Source organism: Pongo abelii, chromosome 16, assembly GCF_028885655.2.
Source record: "Pongo abelii isolate AG06213 chromosome 16, NHGRI_mPonAbe1-v2.0_pri, whole genome shotgun sequence".
NCBI lineage: Eukaryota > Metazoa > Chordata > Mammalia > Primates > Hominidae > Pongo > Pongo abelii.
In genome coordinates, this window is record NC_072001.2 from 80,613,891 (window position 1) to 80,640,157 (window position 26,267).

The 26,267-nt window shown below is 36.5% G+C and overlaps 1 protein-coding gene and 1 long non-coding RNA gene across 48 annotated transcripts in view; one reads left to right on the forward strand and one right to left on the reverse strand.

Moving 5' to 3' along the window:
• The window catches only part of PEAK1 (pseudopodium enriched atypical kinase 1), a 313,738-nt gene that overhangs the window by 209,371 nt on the left and 78,100 nt on the right, over positions 1-26,267 (reverse strand). For 14 of the 46 annotated variants that reach the window (XM_054531185.2, XM_054531186.2, XM_054531187.2 and 11 more), the window contains one exon: positions 24,189-24,329. The gene's annotated coding sequence lies outside the window, so the exon portion shown is untranslated. 46 annotated transcript variants of the gene reach the window in all.
• Positions 1-26,267, forward strand: part of LOC129050160 (uncharacterized) — a 74,173-nt gene that overhangs the window by 3,983 nt on the left and 43,923 nt on the right. The window lies entirely within an intron of this gene.

The window sequence follows — 26,267 nt, forward strand, 5'->3', positions numbered from 1 at the left end:
GAATACTACATGTACACAGTGAAGTAACAATATAGCTATTAGAACTATATGTATACCTACGGAAAAATATTCAAGATAGCTTAGTGAAAAGTAAGATGCGGCCGGGCGCAGTGGCTCACACCTGTAATCCCAGCACTTTGGGAGGCTGAGGCAGGCAGATAACCTGAGGCCGAGAGTTTGAGACCTGCCTGGCCGACATGGCAAAACCCTGTCTCTACTAAAAAATACAAAAATTAGCTGGGCATGGTGGCGTGCGCCTGTAGTCTCAGCTACTTAGGAGGCTGAGGCAGGAGAATTGTTTGAACCCAGGAGGTGGAGATTGCAGTGAACCAAGATGGCACCATTGCACTCCAGCCTGGGTGACAGAGCAAGACTCTGTCTCAAATAAATAAATAAGATGCAAAACAATATGCACAGCAAATTCTCATTTTCTGTTTCAATAATAAAAGCTTACTATGTGCATAGAAAAAAAATACAACAAAGAGTTCAAAATCGTTAAGTCTGGGTGGGGAATTTCAGTAAGTTTTTATTTCCTATTGTAAATATCTGTCATGTTTCAATTTTTATTAAGTATGCATTATTTTTATGAACAGAAAAACAAAGATAAAATATGCCTTCATTATGGAAAAATCAGAAAAGGCAAATACTTTTTAAAAAAACTAAACAACTTGTTATTATCAATCTCATTATACCAGACACAATCAGTTAATAATTCAGTATATTTCCTTTTAATTTGTACTGTGCATATTTATTTTTGTTTGACATACTATAGGTAAATTTATATTTTGACTTTTATGTCTCATTTCATCCTGACAATTACCTTATCAGGGAGACAACCCTTGGCCACATCAGCAGCAGCACAAATGAGTTGAATCATGAGCATGTGTTCCCAGAGCTGGTTAAAAACAGACAGAAGAATGGGGTCTCCTGACTCTCAGTTTTCCACTCCTCATTAGCCCTCACAGTTCAGCAACAAATTATCAAAGTTGAGATATCATATGTACTGTAAAATGACTGAATTCAAATTGAACAGCTCTACAAGTTTAATCACTTTTATAATATTTCAAATGTTCATATAGTTAGGCAAATGTTTATTGTAGTCTTAGAAGGAAATGTATCTGTAATTATTAAAAAGAACACCAACCAGCATAACTATTGATATACGAAACAATTTGGATAGATCTCAAGGGAATCATGTTGGGTGTAAAAAGCCAATCTCAAAGGCTATATACAAATACTGAATGATTCCATTTATATAGCATTCTCGAAATGATGACATTTCAGAAATGGAGAGCAGATTAATGGTTGCCAGGGACCAGGAATTGGCAGAGGGAGGGAAGATTGAGGGTAACTATGAAGGGGTAGCATAAGGGAGATCTTTGTAGGTACAGAACAGCTTTGTATCTTGACTATTTTGATAGTTAGACAAATCTACACAGGTAACAAAATTGCATGCATGCATGCATGCATACACACACACACACACACAAATGTATATAAACTAGTGAAATCTGAATAAGGCTTATGGATTATACCATTGTCGATTTTATGGTTTTGCTATTATAATATAGTTTTGTAAGATGTTATGATTGGGGGTAACTGGTGAAGAGTAGACAGGAGATCTCTGTATTATATTGGCAACTTCCTGTGAATATTTAAAAATTTTCAAATGGGCAAAAAGGATAAATGACACAAAACCTCATAATTAACCCTTGCCAGAAACCCCTTATATTAGGGTTTCATAAATGTTTGATACACACAGTAATAAATGTACAGGAAGAAAAATGATACTACAGGGGAGAATTTATAACAGAGCTGTCCAACGACAGAGTGGGATCAGGCAGGCAGTGAGCTTCTCACTGGAGGTATGTGAACAGAGAGAAGGATTTTCTGAAGAGGGATATGCTAAGAATGACTCATTAATTTATAAGTTATAATTTATAAGTTATAACTTATAAATTTATAATTTATTAATTAGAATAAATACCTATTCTAATTCTCCTTTATGAATTTAGCAAACATGTGGTATAAGTAACATAAAACCCACTCCCTCTGTTCCCAGCTTGCAATCATGTCAGATGCTAATAGATGACACCCCTCTTTACCAAATGTCCCCTATAAACCTCCTAATTCTCAACAGGTGCTTCAGGTAGCTACTACAGTCAGAGTTAGTATTTGCTTTCCTGAACCCAACCACCTAACGATGCGGTCAATGTTCTACAAACTCTCTGAAGATGGCAAAAGTATAAAATGCTAATTCAAAAGTAAAGCTTTGCCACACCTTGCACTAGAACCAAGAAGACAACCTAATAGGATCCAAAGAAGACTGCCTCCAGCTGTAACAATATTCATAATCACTATGATATAATACTTTGAAATTTAGTAACTACTCTGATTTAATGTCCTACTAGCACTTACCTTTTAAACTATTCTTACAGAAAAGGTGGAGACAATTATTCTGGTCTATGACAGGTGAAATTCTGGCAAATGGAAGGTAAGAAATAATTTGCCCCAAATGTAGTTTAAAACAAACAAACAAAAAAGCGCGCCCAAGCACCACTTATAAAACTCAAGGCTTTAAATCTTTTGAGTGATCTACAAACAACTTTCTTTAAAAAGGAGCAAAATTGTTGAAGAAAATCTCAAATATAAGGAAAAATAAGTGTATACTGATTATATTCATTATCTCTGAAGTAACCAAAGAGTTAATCACTGATTTTTGAAAGTTCTTAAATAAAAGAAAGTAAAGTAAACAAAAACTGGTTGTAACTGCCAGACAGGAAATTTCTGTCGGATGCAGAGAAGATTCTAGGAGTAGCTTGTGATAATAATGGAAAAGGGCACTTTGGCTAATAGACAGACCTAGAACACTGAGATAAAAGGTTCTTTGAAGTGTCTTACTTTTTAATAGGTTTTAAGGAATAAGAACACCAACCACTTCAACTAGCCAATATATAAAATAAAAATATTGAATATGGACCACTGTTTTCTAATTTTGTGCACCATCAATCCCTCTTAAATAGTTCTACCCTACAAGGTTATCTGTTCTAATGTTACAGGCCTTCTAATATCAAATTTATAGATGCACCCATTTAGAGCAGAGCAAATTCATCGCTGTTTCCGGCAATATCACTGTGGATGATCTTTTACTCTTTCTTTGTTTACTTTCTTCATTTGCAAAGTGGGAAGCTGCTCCCAATGAAAAATATCATTAAAAGGTCAACTACAAAGCAGAACCAACATGAGATTTTATTATAAATAACAAAATGCCTTCTTTGTAACAAAGATATTCTTGTGCTTTAAAATTTACTTTTGTTTTTCTCTTAGTAATCATCATTGAAATTGCTAATATATGATGTAGAAGTAAAGAGCTTCTGAAAGACTCTCCTAGGCAGAACTGGCTGCCTCCTTCAGTCATCCAGGATTTTTGGCCTGGTGACCTTAGTTTCTCTTTATTGCCCAGGTCACTGTTCCCTAACCTCCTTAGTCCCTCTTTACTCCCTAGTGTCACTCCTAACAACAGAAATCACTTGGTATAGAATTCAATAATAAAATGTCTATCCCTACCATACTGTAATTATTTGCATATATAGCTGTCTCCCTCACTGACCTCCTCAAGAATAAAACACTCTATCTCATATTTTTTATATCCCTAGTGCTGATCAAGATGCTTACAAATAGTAGACCCTGGGGAAACGTTTATTAAAACATTGAGTAATGACTACCAAAATCTCTAAGGAGAAACAATTCCACTGTTTACTAGAATCTTATTTCCAAGGTTTTCTAGACAAAATAAAATAGAATATCCACACCAACAATTTATGCTTTGCCTTGGTAGTTCATTGTTTTCATATCTGGGAGTTAAATGACCTCATCTAGACCAGCTAATTGAGACTCACATTTCTCTGTGCCAAAGTTTAAGACTTTATTTTTTTTTATTTTTTTATTTTTTCTCTGCATTTTTTTTATTATACTTTAAGTTTTAGGGTACATGTGCTCAATGTGCAGGTTAGTTACATATGTATACATGTGCCACGCTGGTGCGCTTCACCCATTAACTCGTCATTTAACATTAGGTGCATCTCTTAATGCTATCCCTCCTCTCTTCCCCCATATCACAACAGGCTCCAGTGTGTGAAGTCCCCCTTCCTGTGTCCACGTGTTCTCATTGTTCAATTCCCACCTATGAGTGAGAATGTGCGGTGTTTGGTTTTTGTCCTTGCGATAGTTTGCTGAGAATTATGGTTTCCAGTTTCATCCATGACCCTACAAAGGACATGAACTCATCATTTTTTATGGCTGCATAGTATTCCACGGTGTATATGTGCCACATTTTCTTAATCCCATCTATCATTGTTGGACATTTGGGTTGGTTCCAAGTCTTTGCTATTGTGAATACTGCCACAATAAACATACGTGTGCATGTGTCTTTATAGCAGCATGATTTATAATCCTTTGGGTATATACCAAGTAATGGGATGGCTGGGTCAAATGGTATTTCTAGTTCTAGATCCCTGAGGAATCGCCACACTAACTTCCACAATGGTTGAACTAGTTTACAGTCCCACCAACAGTGTAAAAGTGTTCCTATTTCTCCACATCCTCTCCAGCACCTGTTGTTTCCTGACTTTTTAATGATCGCCATGCTAACTGGTGTGAGATGGTATCTCATTGTGGTTTTGATTTGCATTTCTCTGATGGCCAGTGATGATGAGCATTTTTTCATGTGTCTTTTGGCTGCATAAATGTCTTCTTTTGAGAAGTGTCTGTTCATATCCTTCGCCCACTTTTTGATGGGGTTGTTTGTTTTTTTCTTGTAAATTTGTTTGAGTTCATTGTAGATTCTGGATATTAGCCCTTTGTCAGATGAGTAGATTGCAAAAATTTTCTCCCATTCTACAGGTTGCTTGTTCACTCTGATGGTAGTTTCTTTTGCTGTGCAGAAGCTCTTTAGTTTAATTAGATCCCATTTGTCAGTTTTGGCTTTTGTTGCCATTGCTTTTCGTGTTTTAGACATGAAGTCCTTGCCCATGCCTATGTCCTGAATGGTATTGCCTAGGTTTTCTTCTAGGATTTTTATGGATTCATGTCTAACATTTAAGTCTTTAACCCAACTTGAATTAACTTTTGTATAAGGTGTAAGGAAGGGATCCAGTTTCAGCTTTCTACATATGGCTAGCCAGTATTCCTCAGCAAATGTAAAAGAACAGAAATTATAACAAACTGTCTCTCAGACCACAGTGCAATCAAACTAGAACTCAGGATTAAGAAACTCACTCAAAACTGCTCAACTACCTGGAAACTGAACAACCTGCTCCTGAATGACTACTGGGTACATAATGAAATGAAGACAGAAATAAAGATGTTCTTTGAAACCAATGAGAACAAAGACACAACATACCAGAATCTTTGGGACACATTCAAAGCAGTGTGTAGAGGGAAATTTATGGCACTAAATGCCCACAAGAGAAAGCAGGAAAGATCTAAAATTGACACCCTAACATCACAATTAATAGAACTAGAGAAGCAAGAGCAAACACATTCAAAAGCTAGCAGAAGGCAAGAAATAACTAAGATCAGAGCAGAACTGAAGGAGATGGAGACAAAAACCCCTTCAAAAAATTAATGAATCCAGCAGCTGGTTTTTTGAAAAGAATAACAAAATGGATAGACTGCTGGCTAGACTAATGAAGAAGAAAAGAGAGAAGAATTAAATAGACATAATAAAAAATGATAAAGGGGATATCACCACCGATCCCACAGAAATACAAACTACCATCAGAGAATACTATAAACACCTCTATGCAAATAAACTAGAAAATCTAGAAGAAATGGATAAATTCCTCGACTCATACACCCTCCCAAGACTAAACCAGGAAGAAGCTGAATCTCTGAACAGACCAATAACAGGCTCTGAAATTGAGGCAATAATTAATAGCTTACCAACCAAAAAAAGTCCAGGACCAGATGGATTCATAGCCGAATTCTACCAGAGGTACAAGGAGGAGCTGGTACCATTCCTTCTGAAAATATTCCAATCAATAGAAAAAGAGGGAATCCTCCCTAACTCATTTTATGAGGCCAGCATCATCCTGATACCAAAGCCTGGCAGAGACACAACAAAAAAAAAAGAATTTTAGACCAATATCCCTGATGAACATTGATGCAAAAATCCTCAATAAAATACTAGCAAACTGAATCCAGCAGCACATCAAAAAGCTTATCCACCATGACCAAGTGGGCTTCATCCCTGGGATGCAAGGCTGGTTCAATATATGCAAATCAATAAACGTAATCCAGCATATAAACAGAACCAACGACAAAAACCATATGATTATCTCAATAGAAGCAGAAAACGCCTTTGACAAAATTCAACAACCTTCATGCTAAAAACTCTCAATAAATTAGCTATTGATGGGACGTATCTCAAAATAATAAGAGCTATCGATGACAAACCCACAGCCAATATCATACTGAATGGGCAAAAACTGGAAGCATTCCCTTTGAAAACTGGCACAAGACAGGGATGCCCTCTCTCACCACTCCTATTCAACATAGTGTTGGAAGTTCTGGACAGGGCAATCAGGCAGGAGAAGGAAATAAAGGGTATTCAATTAGGAAAAAAGGAAGTCAAATTGTCCCTGTTTGCAGATGACATGATTGTATATCTAGAAAACCCCGTCTCAGCCCAAAATCTCCTTAAGCTGATAGGCAACCTCAGCAAAGTCTCAGGATACAAAATCAATGTGCAAAAATCACAAGCATTCTTATACACCAATAACAGACAAACGGAGAGCCAAATCATGAGTGAACTCCCATTCACAATTGCTTCAAAAAGAATAAAACACCTAGGAATCCAACTTACAAGGGACGTGAAAGACCTCTTCAAGGAGAACTACAAACCACTGCTCAATGAAATAAAAGAGGATACAAACAAATGGAAGAACATTCCATGCTCATGGGTAGGAAGAATCAATATCATGAAAATGGCCATACTGCCCAAAGTAATTTATAGATTCAATGCCATCCCCATCAAGCTAACAATGACTTTCTTCACAGAATTGAAAAAACTACTTTAAAGTTCATATGGAACCAAAAAAGAGCCCACATTGCCAAGTCAATCCTAAGCCAAAAGAACAAAGCTGGAGGCATCACGCTACCTGACTTCAAACTATACTACAAGGCTACCGTAACCAAAACAGCATGGTACTGGTACCAAAACAGAGATACAGACCAATGGAACAGAACAGAGCCCTCAGAAATAATGCCACATATCTACAACCATCTGATCTTTGACAAACCTGACAAAAACAAGAAATGGGGAAAGGATTCCCTACTTAACAAAGTTTAAGACTTTAGAGACAGACAATGAGATCCTCAGGGCAGGAAACATGTCTTATTTATCTCTGTACTCCTAATACTTGGTTATGGAATATGGGCTCAATAAATGTTTGCTGAGTGAATGCATTATTAAATTTATCCACATTGCTGGGTGTGATGGCTCACACCTGTAATCCCAGCACTTTGCGAGGCTGAGGCGGGCAGATCACTTGAGGCCAGGAGTTCCAAGACCAGCATGGCCCACATGGTGAAACCCCCATCTCTACTAAAAATACAAAAAATTAGCTGGGCATAGTGGTGGGTGCCTGTAAGCCCAGCTACTCAGGAGGCTAAGGCACGAGAATCACTTGAATCCAGAAGGCGGAGGCTGCCACAAGCTGAGATGGCACCACTGGGTGACAGAGTGAGACTCTGTCTCAAAAGAAAAAATAAAATAATGTTTTTATACCAGCTAAAAACAATGTATTAGGCTGTTCTCACATTGCTATAAAGAAATACCTGAGACTGAGTAATTTATAAAGGAAAGAGGTATATTTGGCTCACAGTGCTGCAGGTTATACAGGAAGCACAGCAGCATCTGGTTCTGGGAAGGCCTCAGGAAGATTACAATCATGGCAGAAGGCAAAGGGGGAGCAGGCATCACACATGGCAAAAGCAGGAGCAAGAATGGATAGGAGGTGCCACAACTTTTAAATGACCAGATCTTGCAAGAACTCTCTCACTGTTGTGAAGACAGTACCGAGGGGATGGTACTAAACCAGTCATAAGAAATCTGCCCCCATGATCCAATCACCTCCCACCAGGCCCCACATCCAACACTGATGATTACAATTCAATGTGAGATTTGGATGGGGACACAGATTCAAACCATAACAAACAACTTCTAATATCAGACCCACAATCCATGTAAAAAAAAAACTAGACATATTTGTCTCACTAGTGTTTATAAAGTAATTTGAAGCAAACAGTGATGTATCAAATTGAATTCAGTTCTTAGGTCCCAAGTAGAGTGAAATATAAAGATAATGTGGAAAAGAAACAAAAACAAAAAAACAGCTAGAATACATTCTCTCAAAACCCTTCCCTTGGCTGGGTGTGGTGGCTCATGCCTGCAATCTCAACAATCTGGGAGGCCAAGGTGGGAGAATTGCTGAGACCATGAGTTTGGGACTAGCTTGGGCAACATAGGGAGCCCTGTCTCTCCAAAAATAAATTAGCCAGGTGTGGTGGCACACACTTGTATTCCCAGCTATTCAGGAGGCTGAGGTGGGAGGACAGCTTGAGCCTGAGTGGTAGGCTACAGTGAGCTTTGATCATGCCATTGCACTCCAGCCTGTGTGACAGAGCAAGATCCCATCTTAATAAATAAATAAATAAATAAATAAATAAATAAATAAATAAATAAAATAATTAATAAAACACTTTTTCTTTGGTGTGACCATGGCAAATAGGTGGAACTCAGCTGTCAAGCGCTTTTATATAGAGAGGGTAAATTAGCAGTGATGGGGCCACTGAAAAGCCAGAAGCAGTTCATCTCCTTGTAAAGTTTCCATTTTCTTGGCAAATGAAAGTTCCCAAGAGTAAGTGCTACCTTTCTATTTTGGAACTGATTTTAAAAAGATGTTTGTGAGGTCTTTGGATTTAGTTTCTTTCAATAATATACAAACTAAATTTCTCAGCTGATATATCTAATGATGATTTTCTAACTGGGATCTGAAAATCCAGCTGCGCCATACCCACTGCTTTCTTATGCCTCTCCCTCTTAGTGACTAAGATTCTTTGATATGAATTTAGGTCATCCTGAAATATAATAAATTTTGGTTACCTTATATAAAAAGTTGGAGAACAGATTAAGATTTTAAAATAGCTACAAATATAAGGTGGCCATATAACAGAGAACTAGTACAAATTTAAAAAAAAAACATAACCATAGACTAATCTAACTTTTATGATTTAGAATCCAGCACCATATAGTTTGAATTTGTTTACTAAATGTTCTACATTGTAAGAGAAATCTGATCTCAAATAATCTCCATAGACTATAAGCAGTTAAGTCTCCCCATTTGCTAAGCCATTTTAGCCATCTATCTTGAACAATTAACTTCCCCCTCCCACTACTCCCTTCCCCCAACACACAGATTCATCTTTGGATTTTAAAGAATGACATAATGAACTTTGACATTAGGGTCTATTAACTTTGATAAAGGAGATGCTCAAAAACATCAATAACAAACACTTTCAACTACTATCTTGTGATGACAGACCATAATACTTGGTCTTGATAATCTTTCAAATAGGTAAGTAAAGCCAGAAATTTTAAATTAGGAGAAATAAAAGAAAGGACACAAAATATCTCCAAAGAAACAGAAATGCCAAAATCATTTTAAAACATTCATAAGAAGGAGAATACACATTTTCTACTGTCATAAATCTAACGAAGCTAAAAAGCTCTCTTCTGAGACTCCCTCTCCTTATTTCAGTCTGCACTTTATGACAGCATTTTCTGGATACAAGGAATATTTCTCTCATCACAGAAACTGCCTGACTTGTAATCTAAGAGAAACAAAAATAATTTTTAGCTCTTAGATCCAATATCCTAGCAAAGTTGGAAAAACAACTCCCTAAGATGTTAAGATGGTTCTGAAACTGATTGTCTCTCATTTTCCACCAAATACAGAATTACCAGGGTCTATATTCTTGATACTATTCTATTTAGGAAACAGCTTGACATGTGGGATATACATATATAAAAAAATACTGGTGACAAAGAGCTCGTGCTATAGGCAGGCAGACAGAAGAAAACCTATCTCATGTACCATATTTAAAATCTTCAGAAATTAAGTTTAGCAAGGCAAAATAATCCCAAAAGGGCCCACTATTATTTGCCTCAAGTAAACATATTCAACAACAAACCACATCCGAACATGCTTAGCAGCCTATGATGTTTGACTATCATTTAAAGCAAGGCTTTAGTGTAAGCCTTGGATATGTAAACAAAATCCAAACATTTCTGATACTTACCTGCTTTCCAAAGTAACTAATAATACCACTGGACAAACTACACTTTGAAAAGACCATAAATGAGTAACCTGGATTTTAGAAATAAGGAAATATTCAAAGTTTTCATACTAAAAAGTATTCCCAGATGATTGTCAACATGATGGTAATTAGTATATTAATGTTTTAATAACTACGAAATCATATATTTGGATGTTAGGTTGAGGTTGTCTCTGCACTCATCAGATTATGGTTCTAAATAAAGTAAATCATTGTTGGGGCAAGGGTATGTTTAAACTGGAATCAGCCAGTTAAATAAAGAAACAACCCAATGAATCATTGTAAATTCCTATGCCAATAAGATAAAAACTCACACTTGGCACTAATGTATTCTAAACATCTGTCTGTATTTCTTTAACACTCATATTTCATGTAAATAACAAGCAGATAATTATGAAACAAGTTCTCTTTTATAACGTATATAAATATATATGACAAAAGATCAATATTAAGCATTAGTGGAACATTATATCAACAATAATAAAATATACTAAGACCTAATCTTCCTTTAGAAAAGAACTAGGTATAGATCATTGTTGTTGTTGTTGTTTTAACGTGAACCCTGAAAAACTAAAACACTAAACCAAATATAAAAAAAAAAAAAATCCGTACCCATGCTAGATTTTCCTTTTGATATAATTAGAATCATTACAAAGACTGTATAAGGGGGAAAAACGCAACGTTATTGTAATAGCCAAAGATAAAGTGATGAAAATTAAGGAAGATACTCACATTATGAAGATTTAAGAATTAATTGATAAGCCACATTATGGAAGAAGGAAAAAAAAAAGAAAAAAACCTTAGTCAAAGCACCCTGAAACGGCAACAGTGCATACTGACTTCAAGGATGCCTCAAATATCACAAATAATAGCTGTAGCTCAACTCCCTCACAGCTTCTTGACAACCACTACTCTGAAGTCCCAATGGAGACTACTCTGATCTGATAATGGAACCTTCACTCTCCAATGGCAAAAGATCATTTTACAGTATACCACATGTATTTTAATCCATTTATTGGCCCATTAGTACATAAACATTTTTAAAAGCTTTCCTGATATGATCCTCAATTTCCTCTTCAATAAAAAAGAAAGTATATCTACCTTATATAGTTGTGAGGATTAGACAAGGTATACAAAGCTTCTAGCACAAGGATCTTGCAGGATATTCTGGCACAAGTACTTATTTTGAATTACCACAAAACTGTATAATAAGCATTTTTTGAAAGAATGGAAAAAAGCAAGGCCTCAACTGAAGCTCTGACGCCATGCAGACCAAATTTAGTAACTGACATTCTTTTCATTCACCATTAAAAGTGCTCTTTATATAAATTACCTTAAACTGTAATAAAATTACCAAAGGTTCTATTCGTAAAGAAGACAAACAAAATATAAAGGAAGGAAAATAGAAAGAAGTACTACTTATTGGCTGCCTACCATATACTAGGCATAATGCTAGAGGAACATTGTAAGAAATCCATAATGTAGTTTGATTGGTGAAGAAACTGAGGCTCTCGCAGCTATTCATGCAGCTATTACATGACAATGTTGGGATTCAACCTGGTCTGTGTGAAGGCAAAGTCTATTTTCTTTCCACAGTGCCACACACAATTCACAGAAAAGTAATGGATAAATTCAAAAAATATAAGCATTATAAACCAGATAGTTGTTTTTGGAGCAAAGGAAGGAATTATTTTCACTGAAACATTCAGGAAGCAACAACAAACACATCCATCCTGGATCATTAAAAAACTGAACTGAAAATCTACATGCCAATTAGGTAAACAAAGAAAAACAAGTCAAACATGATAAAACATTTATCTACCACATAAATTGCTTAGTAGGCATAGAAAGACACAGAAGGTATAGAAAGCTTTAGATTTAGTTCTTGTATTACATTTCTTTAGAATCTATAATCTAAGATGATATATACTTTCTCTATTTTCATGAAAATGAAACAAAGCGCACTTATTTTTAATTAATGGGCTAAGATACAACCAACAGACCATGAAGTAATTTTGTTGTTTATAGAACAAGTCCCACTACAAATCTGCAATTTACTTGTAAAACATGATTTGGAACCAAAATGCAGAGCAAAACAAAATTTTATCTTGTCCTCTCTTCATGTCACCTGGAGAGGTGCTTCTGAGAGTAAAAAGCCAGAATCTCTATTTTCTAACTAATATTACAGGACTCAACCTTGCCAGTGAAAGCAAGGATTACTATTATTGACCAACAGAACACTCAAGTTAGGCTTCCAGAGAATTAAGGGTTTTGTTTTGTTGATTTGTTGTTTAGGAATGCAATCAATCCCAGATTGTCTATAGCCATGTCTGAATTCCACCCTGATTTTTAATCCCCTCTCTGCCAACCAGCATGCTCTGGACCACTAGACCTCACACCTAAGTTAGAGTAAGCAGGTTTATGAGTGTCTTACTATTTGGTGTAATCAAGCAAATCAGAAAGATAAGTCAAAGGAAAAAAAATCATAATATTTTCTAATGATACATACAAATAATTTTCAGGAAATCAATGATATACCTCTCATTGATTAGCAAGGATGACCTGGACATGACCATTCTGTTGAACTATATTGCACAGTTTTTCATCACCGAGTTATTCTGCATTAGTGATGAGGTAAGAACAGCAGAATACATAAGAAAAAATTGTTCCTTACAGCATTGAATTTATCAATATATGAAAGTGGGTTTCTAGAGTTTACAGAGGAAAACAAGAATGACAGGGAAAATGCTGAATACAGTCCTCTGTAGTGGGGGAAAAAAGTGTAATTTCCTTCCTTGATCAATTACACTAGTCAGTTAACTAGTATCTTGGTTCTAATTTAAGGCTGGACCTATTCACCCTCTGAATCACAAGACAGAAGCGACTGCCTAGTATTAAAAAGAAAAAAAAATTCTTAAAATTTTAAATGCACATAATACTCTGAAATCAAGAAAAAAAATACATAAAAGTAGAAGTCACTTTTAGTTGTTTTTTACTGCTTTTAAAAGTAATAATATAGAAATTTTGAAAAACATTGGTCTGTATAAAGAAACACAAATCACTAGCAATACTACCAAATAGAGATAACTATTGACATGTTGATGTATGTATTTCATTATTTCTTTAAACAAGGCTTTGTGGGCAAGAGTTGTAAATCCAGATTCAAACTACTTCTCATCATTGGTCTAAGCTACCATCATCTCTTGACAGGGTTATTACAATCACCTCTTATCTCCATGATTCCATAACAGCTCCTCTCCAGTCTATTCTACACCAAACAGCTAAAAAGATCTTTAAAATATCAGTCATATTTCATCCCTCTGCTCAAAACCCTACAATGGCTTCTCATCTCATCAATGTGTGAGTCCAAAGTGCTTACAAAGGTCCTACAAGGTCCTCCATTTTCACCCCTAACCTCCACTTCTCTCACCCTGTTTCCCATACACTCTCCTCCCTGGTTTAACTGTGCTGGTTAAGCCGACCTCCTTACTCTTGCTGGAATACACACAGTTCCCTCCACAAGGAATACTCTTACCCCAGATGTAAACATTGCTCTCTTCCTCCCTAACTTTCTTCAGGTCTTTATTCAAATATTTTTCAGACACTTCCCTGACCTACGGTATATAAAACGGCATTCTTTCCCTTTCCCTCCCTTCGTACACCTTATCACCCTACTCTGTTATATTTTTCTCCAATTATCACCAATTGACAAATCATTTGCTCACTGTTCTCTCTCTACTAACTAGAATGTAAGTTCCATGAAGGAAAATAAATGACCTGGTTTTTTCTCACTCAGTACTCTATCTCTTGGTTCCAAAACAATTCCTTGGATACAGTAGGTACTAAGGATTTGTGAGTGAATGGCTGAGTAATTAGGATCAAAGTGTATCTAAAATTCATACTCAACTTTTGTCATTTACTATTAGCATTCCTAATTATTGCATAGCATTCCATTATAGATATATACTATGTAGTAAATTGAATCAATTTTCTATTTTATTATGTTTAAAATTTTTACTTATTTATTTATTTTGAGACGAAGTCTTGCTCTGCTGCCCAGGCTGAAGTGTAGTGGCATGATCTCGGCTCACTGCAACCTCCGCTTCCTGGGCGCAACTGATTCTCGTGCCTCAGACTCCAGGCTGGGACTACAGGCATGTGCCACCACGCCCAGCTAATTTTTGTATTTTTAGTAGAGACAGGGTTTTGCCATGTTGGCCAGGCTGGTCTCAAACTCCTGACCTCAGGTGATCCACCTGCCTCAGCCTCCCAAAGTGCTGGGATTACAGGCATGAGCCACCATGCCTGGACAATTTTCTATTTTAAATATTTAGGTTATTTCTACATTCACTGTATCATAAATATCCTTGTATACACAGAATATCTTTGAAATATATGTCTTCCTGCACAGCTCTGATAATTTCTCTAGGATAAATTATTTTAAGTACAATTGCTGGATCAAAAAGTATTTAGATCATGAATGCTTTTATTTATTTATTTATTTTATTTACTTTTTTTTTTTGAGATGGAGTCTCATTCTGTCACCCAGGCTGGAGTCAGTGGCATTATCTCAGCTCACTGCAACCTCCGCCTCCTGGGTTCAAGCAATTCTCCTGCCTCAGCCTCCCGAGTAGCGTGGGACTACGGGCTCGTGCCACCGCGCCCAGCTAATTTTTGTATTTTTAGTAGAGACGGGGGTCTCACCATATTGGCCAGGCTGGTCTTGAACTCCTGACCTTGTGATCTGCCTGCCTTGGCCTCCCAAAGTGCTGGGATTACAGGCGTAAGCCATTGCGCCCAGCACTCATGAATGCTTTTAATACATTTTCTAAACTGCTCTAGAGCCTGGGCGAGGTGGCTCACGCCTGTAATCCCAGCACTTTGGGAGGCTGAGCCGGGCGGATCACTTGAGGTCAGGAGTTCAAAACCAGGCTGGCCAACATGGCAAAACTCTGTCTCTACTAAAAATACGACACTGCACTCCAGCCTGGGTGACAGGGCGAGACTCCATCTCAAAAAAATATAAAAATAAATAAAAAAATAAGCTGCTTTAGAGAATAGCTAGTAATATAAGCTTACATTTCTCCTCACTAACAATGCATATGTGAGTCCTTTTTTGACAAAACACAAAAAGTTGATTTTTTCCCCCCCTGAAACTAAACAGGAATACCTGGTCACCATATATTTTTTGTTTGCTAAAAAATTTTTTGGCCAGGTGCGGTGGCTCACGCCTGTAATCCTAGCACTTTGGGAGGCCGAGAGGGGAGGATCACGAGGTCAGGAGATCGAGACCATCCTGGCTAACATGGTGAAACCTCGTCTGCACTAAAAATACAAAAAAATTAGCCAGGTGTGGTGGCGGGTGCCTGTAGTCCCAGCTACTCGGGAGGCTGAGGCAGAAGAATGGCATGAACCCGGGAGGCGGAGGTTGCAGTGAGCCGAGATCGCACCACTGCACTCCAGGCTGGGCAACAGAGCCAGACTGAGTCTCAAAAAAAAAAAAATAAAATAATAGGAGAGTTAGAGGAAAATATAAATTTTATGAGTTAATGGACAGTGGTTGTTTCCAAGCACCCTGTCCCATGGTGGCATTATCATTTTTAAAAGCTTTACCAATCTGGTAGATTTTAAAAGGTACTTCATTTTTTTTTAACAGTACCTTATCATTTTATTTTCCATTTCTTTGTTTACTAATGAGGTTGACGATGCTTTCCCACATTTATCGGTAGATTTTAAAAGGTACTTCATTTTTTTAATGGTACCTTATTGTTTTATTATCCATTTCTTTGCTTACTAATGAGATTGATGATGCTTTCCCACATTTATTGGTTGATTTTGTTTTCCATGACAAACTGCCCTATTCATGACTGCTCCTTTTCCTATTCAAGTATTCATTTCTTATTGACTTATAAGTGCTCTTCATACATTAAAGGTGTTAAATTTTTATCACATGGCATAAATATTCCTTCGTATTTGACATTTGCTTTTCAATTTTGTTGATGGTATTTGATACATAATTTTTTGTGCAATGAAATCACTTTATTTATTTATTTATTTATAGCGAAGAGGTCTCACTTTATTGCTCAGGCTGGTCTTGAACTCCTAGGCTCAAGCCATCCTCCTGTCTCAGCCTCCCAAAGGGCTGGGATTACAGGCACGAGCCACTGTGCTGGATTCAATTACTTTTTGTGTGTTATTCTTGGTTTAATTTTGCATTTAGAAGAGCGCTTCTATATACAACCAACATGCTATCAAGTTAGAAACCAATGGTGGTCTTGTGGTTTCTAACTGGGTAGAAGTCTGGGTATTTTTTCCTCTTTTTGCTTGTATATTTCTTTTCTCTAACAACTATATAAGCTTACCTAAGAATAAATATTTTCTTAAACATTAAAAATAGAAAATAATTTCTCCACTACTTGATTATATATTTACACACACACATTTTCTTATGTTTTTATTCTATTTTTAAATGTTTTCATTATTTTAACCATCTGAAATCTTAGCTCACGGCATGAAGTACAACTCTAGTTTTATATTCTTGTGATAATTTTAAGTCAATATTCTTACCACTTTTGTTTACTAATTCATTCTCCTAATGAATTGAAATGGCTTCACTATCAAACATTAATCTGTATTTTTTTAGGACTCTACCTTGTTCCATTCTTAGTCAACAACATATGGTTTTAATCATTGCAGATTTATAAAAATCTTCTAATATATGGTGGTGCAATTCCAACTTCATAATGCTACTCCTTCAAAAATTTTATTTTAAACTTATTCTAGAACAATTTCAGACCAATTCTGTTAAATTTCCCTATTTCATCCCACTTCTGAATCAAAAATGTTAATTAGATTTTGATTAGAACTGCATCAAATTCATAGATTTGGGAAGAATTAATATAAGACTGAGTCCTGCTTATTAGAAACATGTTTAATCTCTGTACTTATTCAACTCTCTTTATGTTATCCTGTAAGGTTTTTAAAAAATAATTTGTACTTGTTTTATTGTTTCTAAATACTTAAGAGATTTTTTTTCTCCAGTGTAGTTTCCAACTAGGTATTCCTTGAATATTGAAAAAGTACTGACTTCAGTACATTTAGACGTAACTAACCACATAATTTTAGTTCAAATAGGCTTTCAGGTAATTTTCCTAGATTTTCTGGTAGATAGTCGATCATTTGTGCATAATAGTAATGCTGTCTTCCCTTTTGAAATGACTGCCCAACCATGTAGTGTTTCTGGTCCTGACACCAGAAAAAAGGCCTTTTATTATTCCAGGAAGAAGAAATATTTTCCAGATGAAGGTCTCCCATCTTGCCAGGCTTCTACTTGTACCTTCTTATCCTTGTTTCCGAGAAGTAGAGGAGATTTAGTCAGATTTATTCAGCTCTCTTCCACTCACGACCCAGGCAGTTTGCTCTTTCATGCGAGAATTTATGGGTTGGTTCTCTATACCTCCATCAACTCGGTTCCTTTCATATTGTCTCTAGCATAAATGCCTCCAATTATGAAAAGTCCAGCAGGAAATATTTTCATATTTTTATTTGTATTACTTTTGGATCAGCATCATTTCCATCTATTTTTTTAACAATGTGTGTGCTCCATCTCTCTGTTTCTGATATTCTTGCTGTTTGTACAATACATTTTATCTCCTGACCTGTCTTCCTTTTGTCTTCTTTTGTCATTTTGATTTATTTTTGCAGTGTCTAATTTGCTATTCACTGCATCCAGAGATTTTAATTTGGCAACTGTATTTTCATGCCTTCAGAATCCTGTCAGATTGCTTCCTTTTTATTCCTGATATCCAGCTTCCCCAGGTTTAATGACTAAACCTTTTTGAGAACACAAATTTCAACAGATTGCTAGTTGAGCTATCCAGCAATCTGAACAGGGTTTGAGGCAGGAGGGTTGGTAGCTGGGAACTTAGTGACTAGGCCACCTATGTGGACAGGCTCCTTCTAGGGAGATGCTATAAGCAAACTCTAGATCTATAAACAGTGTTCACAAATGCTTCTGGTCAAAGAGCCAAGAGAGGAATTTAAACACTGTGCTTTGTAGGAACATGCATTAAGTTTACTGTCCCTCCCAACTTAAGAGTTCTCTCTCAGAAAGATTCTCCTTGAGGGGCTCCTCCTCAATTACTTCTTTCATTCCAGGCCCATAAGCAATGCTGCCTAACAAAGATTATTCTGGGTTTTCTGGCATGAGTGGCATTAAGCTCTAACTTCCAATACACACGCAATGTTTTTCCCATTCATCTATGTATCTAGTGGTCTTTTTAATGGAAATTTAGATGGGTGAAGATAGGAAACTGTTTTTTCTGCTATTTTGCCCAATACTGTTATCTGTATTCTTATCACTGTACATCACGTTGATGCTTACTACTTTTTTTCAAGAGACAGGGTCTGGCTCGTTGCCCAGGTTGGATCACAGTGACATGATCATAGCTCACTGCAGCCATGAAGTCTGGGCTTAAGCGAACCGCCTGACACAGCCTCCTGAGTATCTAGGACTACAGGCGTGCACTACCACATGCAGCTAATTTTTTGTTGCTGTTGTAGAGACAGGGTCTTGCTATGTTGCCCAGGCTGGTCTCAAACTACTGGCCTCAAATAATCCTCCCACTTCAGCTTCCCAAAGTGCTCAGATTACAGGTGTGAGTCACTGTACACAGCCCTCTTACTACTTTTAATTAATCCATGCTTCTAGGTAATAGTTTCCAATCTCCATTTTACCAATTCAAAGAGACTTAACATGCCATCCCTCCCACCCCAATCATTGCACTTCAGGAAACAAATGCCACAATAAGAATACCTATCTCTTTCTGGGAAATCTTTTACCAGGTTAGGTATAATGATGGGCTAGTAGGACTCCAAATGGTCAGAGTTAACAGACCCAGGTATCTCTGTGTCTTAATTTTTGAAGGTAAGATAACAAGAATAACAGTGCCATTAAAAGACTGCTATGAAAAACTAAACAGTGAGTGCCAACTTCTCTGAGATGAAGCAAAGGGGTCTCTCCAAAAGACAGATGAGCACAAGACCTGCACCTACTTGTTCTACAACCATAGAGCTTCAGGGGCAGAGAATCAGCCTCATTCATGTTTGCATTCCAAGAACCACAATGGGCACAAAGAATCTAATCATTTACATCTTGCAGAACTAAACTGTCCACATGGCTGGTAGGCAGAGTTACTTGCAATGAAGGCTCACCCTCATATTCTCTCACCAAAAAGCTCTCATTATAGAGACGTTTACTAGGAACCAAGGCAGCTTTTCCACTCAGGAGTCCCTTCTGAGTGAGGGGTTAATGGTAACCTACTTTGGTTTTATATTATTCACACATAAATAATTTGGCAGTTTGCTAATCATGTCTATAAAAGCAGCTCTTCAGTTGCTTGTTGCCCACATGAAAAATAGAGTCTGTGAATCCTCATGCACTGCTCAAAGCAGTAAAAACTATCTAGTCATTCTACAGAGCAATCTGGCAATACTTAGTGAACTTAATAATGGACATCCAACAACAGATCAATCACATTCTTGATTATATACCTCTATAAAATAAAATGAAGATTATCACTGCAACATTATTAATGGCACATGGAGTTGAATACACCCAAGTGCCATCAGAAAAATGTATAAATAAGACAAATACACAGTATACATGGATAAGAGTGTGTACATGATATAATACTGTATAGCAGTCAGAAGTAATGAACCAGAATTGCATATAGCAACAAAAACAGATTGTTTAAATATAGGGCTAAATGAAAAAAAAAAAAGAATAAAATGGGATGTACAGACCAAGGTCATTTGTGAAAATTAATAACCTATACATATATGTATGAAACACTATATAATATTTTCCAAAGATACACAAATATCCAAAGACATAAAGTAACTAGATCATAGTAGGTGTTTATGGAGGAAACAGAATGAGTAAAGATAGGAAAAAGAGAAAAAAGACAACAAAGTAACCAATCAAGATGCAGGGCTAGCCCTCAAGATGCCAACAGTAAGAAGCATCATTATATCCTACCTGTGCCCATGAAGTTTGAGAAACAGGTAGAGGAGTAAAAGAAGTTCAAATAAACTCAGCCAAGACAAGATAATACAGACATGAAAGCTCCACTGGGGGAAAAAAAAAGGTTCTAAGTATGCCAAGACAAGAAGTTTATTTGAAAGGTGCCAAGAATGGTATTTCATTTATTTGAGAGGAGAAACCATCAGTGAATATTTATTTTAAAAATCAAGAAATAATCGTTGAAGATTATAATAATGTAAAGTAGCTACATGATCAAACTAAGAATTTAATGATTTCTCTGAAATTAATAGGTCTGTAACATCATCCAGAGATTAATCTGAATTCATCATCCTGGCATACAAAGATCCTGAACACAAAATACCAAACAGAAGATAAGATGTAGTCTGGCAGAGATTCCACACCAACAGAATTTTTAACTTTCACTTACCTCAGAGATATGCTACAAAACCTTTACCATGGATTAATTCCCATGAATGAGATGAAATCTAAAACCATGGCATATGCAAAAAATTAACCCGGAAAAGTCATTTGTCAGTGACCCTTTATTATTATAGCACAGTTATGAACATAGTGTCACTAGAAGAAGAGCTGGGGAGACAAAATCTGGAACACATTTTATCCTTGAGGAAGGCAGAGGGGAAAAAGCGTTTCATGCAATAGAGCTAAGAAGAGCAAGGACTTAAGAAAAAAATCAATTCCCTTCGCATATTAGTCTGTTCTCGTTAAATTACAGCTGAATCTGTCAATAATTTGGGGGTGCTGATAGAAAAAAAAAATCTGAATTGGAAGTACCATCATACCACTTTCTGGAACCTATAATAAATTATCTTGAGGTAAAAAGAGGTCATTATTTTTCAAATGTGTAAAGCAGTAAAAATATGAGCATTTTTAGCTATTGGACTCAAACTGTATACCAATGAAAGGATAAATAAGCAATGATAATCAAATCAGCAGTGACAGATTAGCATGCACAATTAATACAGCAGACAATGGGAGTAGCATTCTCTAAAGACTGCAATCCTGTATGGTTCAGATTTAATTTAGGCCACAGAAGATTCTGCAAACATCTGCTTTTGCTGGATGAAACTTGCTGCATTTATCAGCATAAATAATTAGGTTCAACTCATCCCATCCCAAGCAAAATCAAGTCACTTTCCTCTTGCTGAGGGAGGAAGCTATGGCTTTACCTCCACCTTGAATTGCACAGATTATCTGATTAAATCTATAAATTGTGCTCTCAGAAACTGATGCTTAAAGAAAATCTGTGACTTTAAAAGAGGCCCAGAAAGAAATCTATAAAAGGCACACTCTCCAACGGCACATTTTGTAAAAATTAAGTCTTTCTACAATAGCTTCTGTTGAGTATTCTTAACAGACTAGCTATGGAACATCATATTAACAATCTAATCTCAACTGTATATACATTCTAAAAAACATACACCACATGAAAAATCTTAAAAAAAATATATATATGTATTTAGCTATTTAGAACCAATTTAGTAAGCCTCTACAAAATGAATCCCACAATAAAATTTAAAGATATGTCTTTAAAGGATTGAAAAACTTAACCTTCAGGTCAGAACTAAATCAGTAAATTCCAGAAAACCATGCATTTCTATCTAAGCTAATGTAAGAAACCATGATAAAATTAACACTTACAGTAAATCGATTATTTAACATTAAATTGCTTTAAATTAAAATGTTTTTCCTTATAGTAAAAAGTGTCTAAATCTCAAAAACAATGCTGAATTTTGAAATAAACAAGTTGCAGGAATACACGTAATGTTAAGATGAAATTTTAAAATTTGTAAGCTGGTTATTTCTGAGAAGGGGAGAGGGATGAGATAAGGAGGAATTCACAAGGGAGGGTCTCAACTGCATTGATTTTACAATCTAGATTAATAAGGTAAAATGTTAAGACTTTTTTTTTTTGAAACGGTCTCATTCTGTCGACCAGGCTTGAGCATGGTACTGCAATCATGCCACAGTGCAGCCTCAACCTCCTGGGCTCAGGTGATCCTACCATCTCAGCCTCCTGGGTAGCTGGGACTACAAGCACATGCCACCATACCCACCTAGTTTTTTTGTAGATATGGGGTTTCGTCATGTTGCCCAGGCTGGTCTAGAGCTCCTGGGCTCAAGCAACCCATTGCCTTAGCCTCCCTAAAAGCAAGACTTGATAAAGCCATTTGGTAAGTACTTTAGATATAGTCATTATATTAGTGTTTACATCTAATTGTATGTTCTAAATATTTTATAATTTTAAAAATTAAAACAAAATTCACACAAAATTAAATTTATACATAATTAACTCAAAATGGATTATACACCTAAATATAAAACATAAAACTATAAACATTTTACAAGGTAACACAGAAAAACATCTAGGTGACTTAGATTTGACAATGACTTCTTAGATTCAACACCAAAAGCACTATCCAAGAAAAACAAACTGGTAAGTTGGACATCATTAAAACTTCTGCTCTGAAAAAGACATTGTTAATGAAAAGACAAGTCACATACTGAGAGAAAATATTTGCAAAAGACATATCTGAAATCAGGATGTTATCTAAAATATACATAGAACTCAAACTCCACATTAAAAAAACAATCTGATTAAAAAGTGGGCCAGTGATCTGAGCAGACAACTCGTCAAAGAAGATACATATATGAAAAATAAGCATATGTTAAGAGGCTCAATATCATATATTATTAGGGAACTGCAAATTAAAACAATGAACTACCATACCATACACTTATTAGAATGGCTAAATTCAAAACACAACACCAAATGCTGGCAAAGACATGGGGCAACAGGATCTCTCATTCAGAGTTGCTGGGAATACAAAATGATGCAGTAACTTTGGAAGATAGTTTGGCAATTTCTCACAAAGTTGAACTTAGTCTTACTATATGATCCAGCAATTGCATTCTGATTTGAGAACCAACGTCCACACAAAAACCTGCATGCAAATGTTTATAGAAGTTTTATTTCTTAACTGTGAAAACTTGGAAGCAACCAAGATGTCCTTCAATAGGTATGGATAAAGTGTATTAAGTTCACTCATTGGGATATTATTCACGAATAAAAATAAATGAACTATCAAACCATAGAACATACAGGAAGCTTGAACTAACACAGATAAGTGAAAGAAGCCATCTGAAGAGACTACATACTATATAATTCCAACTACATGACAGTCTGAAAATGGCAAACTTATGAAAACAGAAAAGATGAGTGGTTGCCAAGGGTTCAGCGGTGAGGAAGGAGGAATGAATGAATGAAGCACAGATGACTTTTCCAGCAGTGAAAATATTCTGCTTGAATGGAATATCTACCATTACCACTGTAATCGCAGATAGATGCTATTATGAATTTGTCAAAACTCATGAAACTATACAACATAAAGAGTGAACCACAGTGTAAATTACAGACTTTACTTTAAAATAAGGGATCAATATTGGTTCATTAATTGAATGTACCACCATTCTGTTTCAACCAGAACTGTGTATATTGTAATTCAATTCTGGCACTAACCATCCAGTGTTAGTGTAGACCCTACAAGTTAAAGGGTATGATCCCAAACAATACTGCCCTTTACTTTAGAAACCAGCTGGACTTCAGGAGTCTCCAGACCACCTGCACTCTGACCAACTAGCCATAAATTCAGAGGTTTCCATGACTCCCTCAAGTTCAGAAATTGGCTAGAAAGATTTACACAACTCAGGAAAGTACTATACTTACAATTATAGCTTTTTTTAATACAGGGTCTTGCTCTGTCACCAGGCTGGACTGCGGTGGCACAATCACAGATCACTGCAACTCTTGATCTCCTGGGCTCAAACAATTCTCCCACCTCAGCCTCTTGAGTAAGCTATAACTTTACTATAAAAAATACACATAGGACAAGGTCTTAGAGGGTCCGAAGTATAGAGTTTCTATGCCCTTTCCCCATGAGGTAGGGCACTTACCCTCCCAGTACACCAATGTTTTCACCAACCAAAAAGCTCTGCTTGGCTGGGTGTGGTGGCTCACGCCTGTAATCCCAGCACTTTGGGAGGCAGGAGGATCATCTGAGGTCAGGAGTTTGAGACCAGCCTGGCCAACATGGTGAAACCGTGTCTCTACAAAAAATAAAAAAATCAGCTGGGCATGGTGGCACATGCCTGTAATCCCAGCTCCTCGGGAGGCTGAGGCAGGAGAATCACTTGAACCTGGGAGGCAGAGGTTGCAGTGAGCTGAGATCGTGCCACTGCACTCCAGCCTGGGTGAGAGAGCAAGACTGCATCTCAAAAGAAAAAAAAAAAGCTCCACTGAGCTTTGGTGTCCACAGTTTTTATTGAGGGGTTATTACATAGGCATAATTGTTCGAATCATTAGCCACATGACTGGACTCAAACCCTCCTACTCCCACCAGGTCAGGTTGGCCTAAAGTCCTAACCTTCTAATCACAGGGTTGTTCTTTCTGGTGACACCTCCCATCTTGAAGCAATCTAGGGGTCCACCATAAGTTACCAAGTTTACACAACAAAGATACACCTATCACTTCAGAAATTGCAAGAGTCTTATAATTTCCACGTAAAAAAGTCTAAGACAAAGACAAGACAAATTATTTATTGTACCACAAGCATATTAATGCAGGATGTTAATAAGGGAAACTGTGTATGGGGATGGGGAGCTCTGTACTGCCTGAAGTGTTTATAAAAATCTAAAACTGATCTAAAAATTAAGACTTTATTATTTTTTAGAACAGTTTTAGATTTTTACAATAAATAAAATTTAAGAAATAATAATATTACACCTCAATGCAGCTGCATTAAGTTACATTGATTTAAAGGACTTAAGGGCTTTTAGTAATCTTTATATCTCCTTAGCCCAGCAGTATGCAGAACACAAAACAACCATTTAATGAACAGTTATTGAATGACTGGCTTCATTTCTTTTATTATGGTAAAAAAAAACACACACACACAACATAAAATCTTAACCATTTTTAAGTGTACAGTTCAGTAATGTTAAGTATATTCAGACTGTTGTGAAACACATCTCCAGAACTTTTTCATCATGCAAATCTGAAACTTATACCAATTAAGAATTCCTCTTCCCTCTCCCTTCAGCCCCTGGTATTCTACTTTCTGTTTCTATGAATTTGACTACTTCAGATACCTCATATAAGTGGAATCATACAGCATTTTTTTTTTTTTTTTTGAGACAGGTTCTTGCTCTGTCACCTAGGCTGGAATGCAGTGACATGATCACAGCTCACTGCAGCTGCAATCTCTGGGCTCAAGTGATCCTCCTGCCTCAGCCTCCTGAGTAGTTGGGACTACAGGCAGGAGCCACCATGCTTGGCTAATTTTAAAAATTTTTTTTGTAGGAAAAGGGTCTCACTATGTTGCCCAGACTAGTCTAGAAGTGCTGGGCTCAAGCAATCCTCCCACCTTGGCCTTCCAAAGTGCTGGGATTACAGGAGTAAACCACCACACCTGGCTTGTATATGTCTTTTTGTGACTGGATTATTTCACTTAGCATAATGTCTTCAAATTCTTCCATGTTGTAGCATGTAACAGGATTTCTTTCCTTTCTAAAGCTAAATAATATCCCACTGTATGTATATACTTCATTTTGTTTATCCATTCATCTGATGATGGACATCTGGGTACCTTCCACCTCTTGGCTATTATAAATAGTGTTGCTATGAACATGGGTGTGTACATATGTCTTTGAGAATTTGCTTTCAATGCTTTTGAAAACTTACTCAGCAGTGGCATTGCTGGATCATATGATAGTTCTATTTTTACCTTTTTGAAAAAATGCCATACT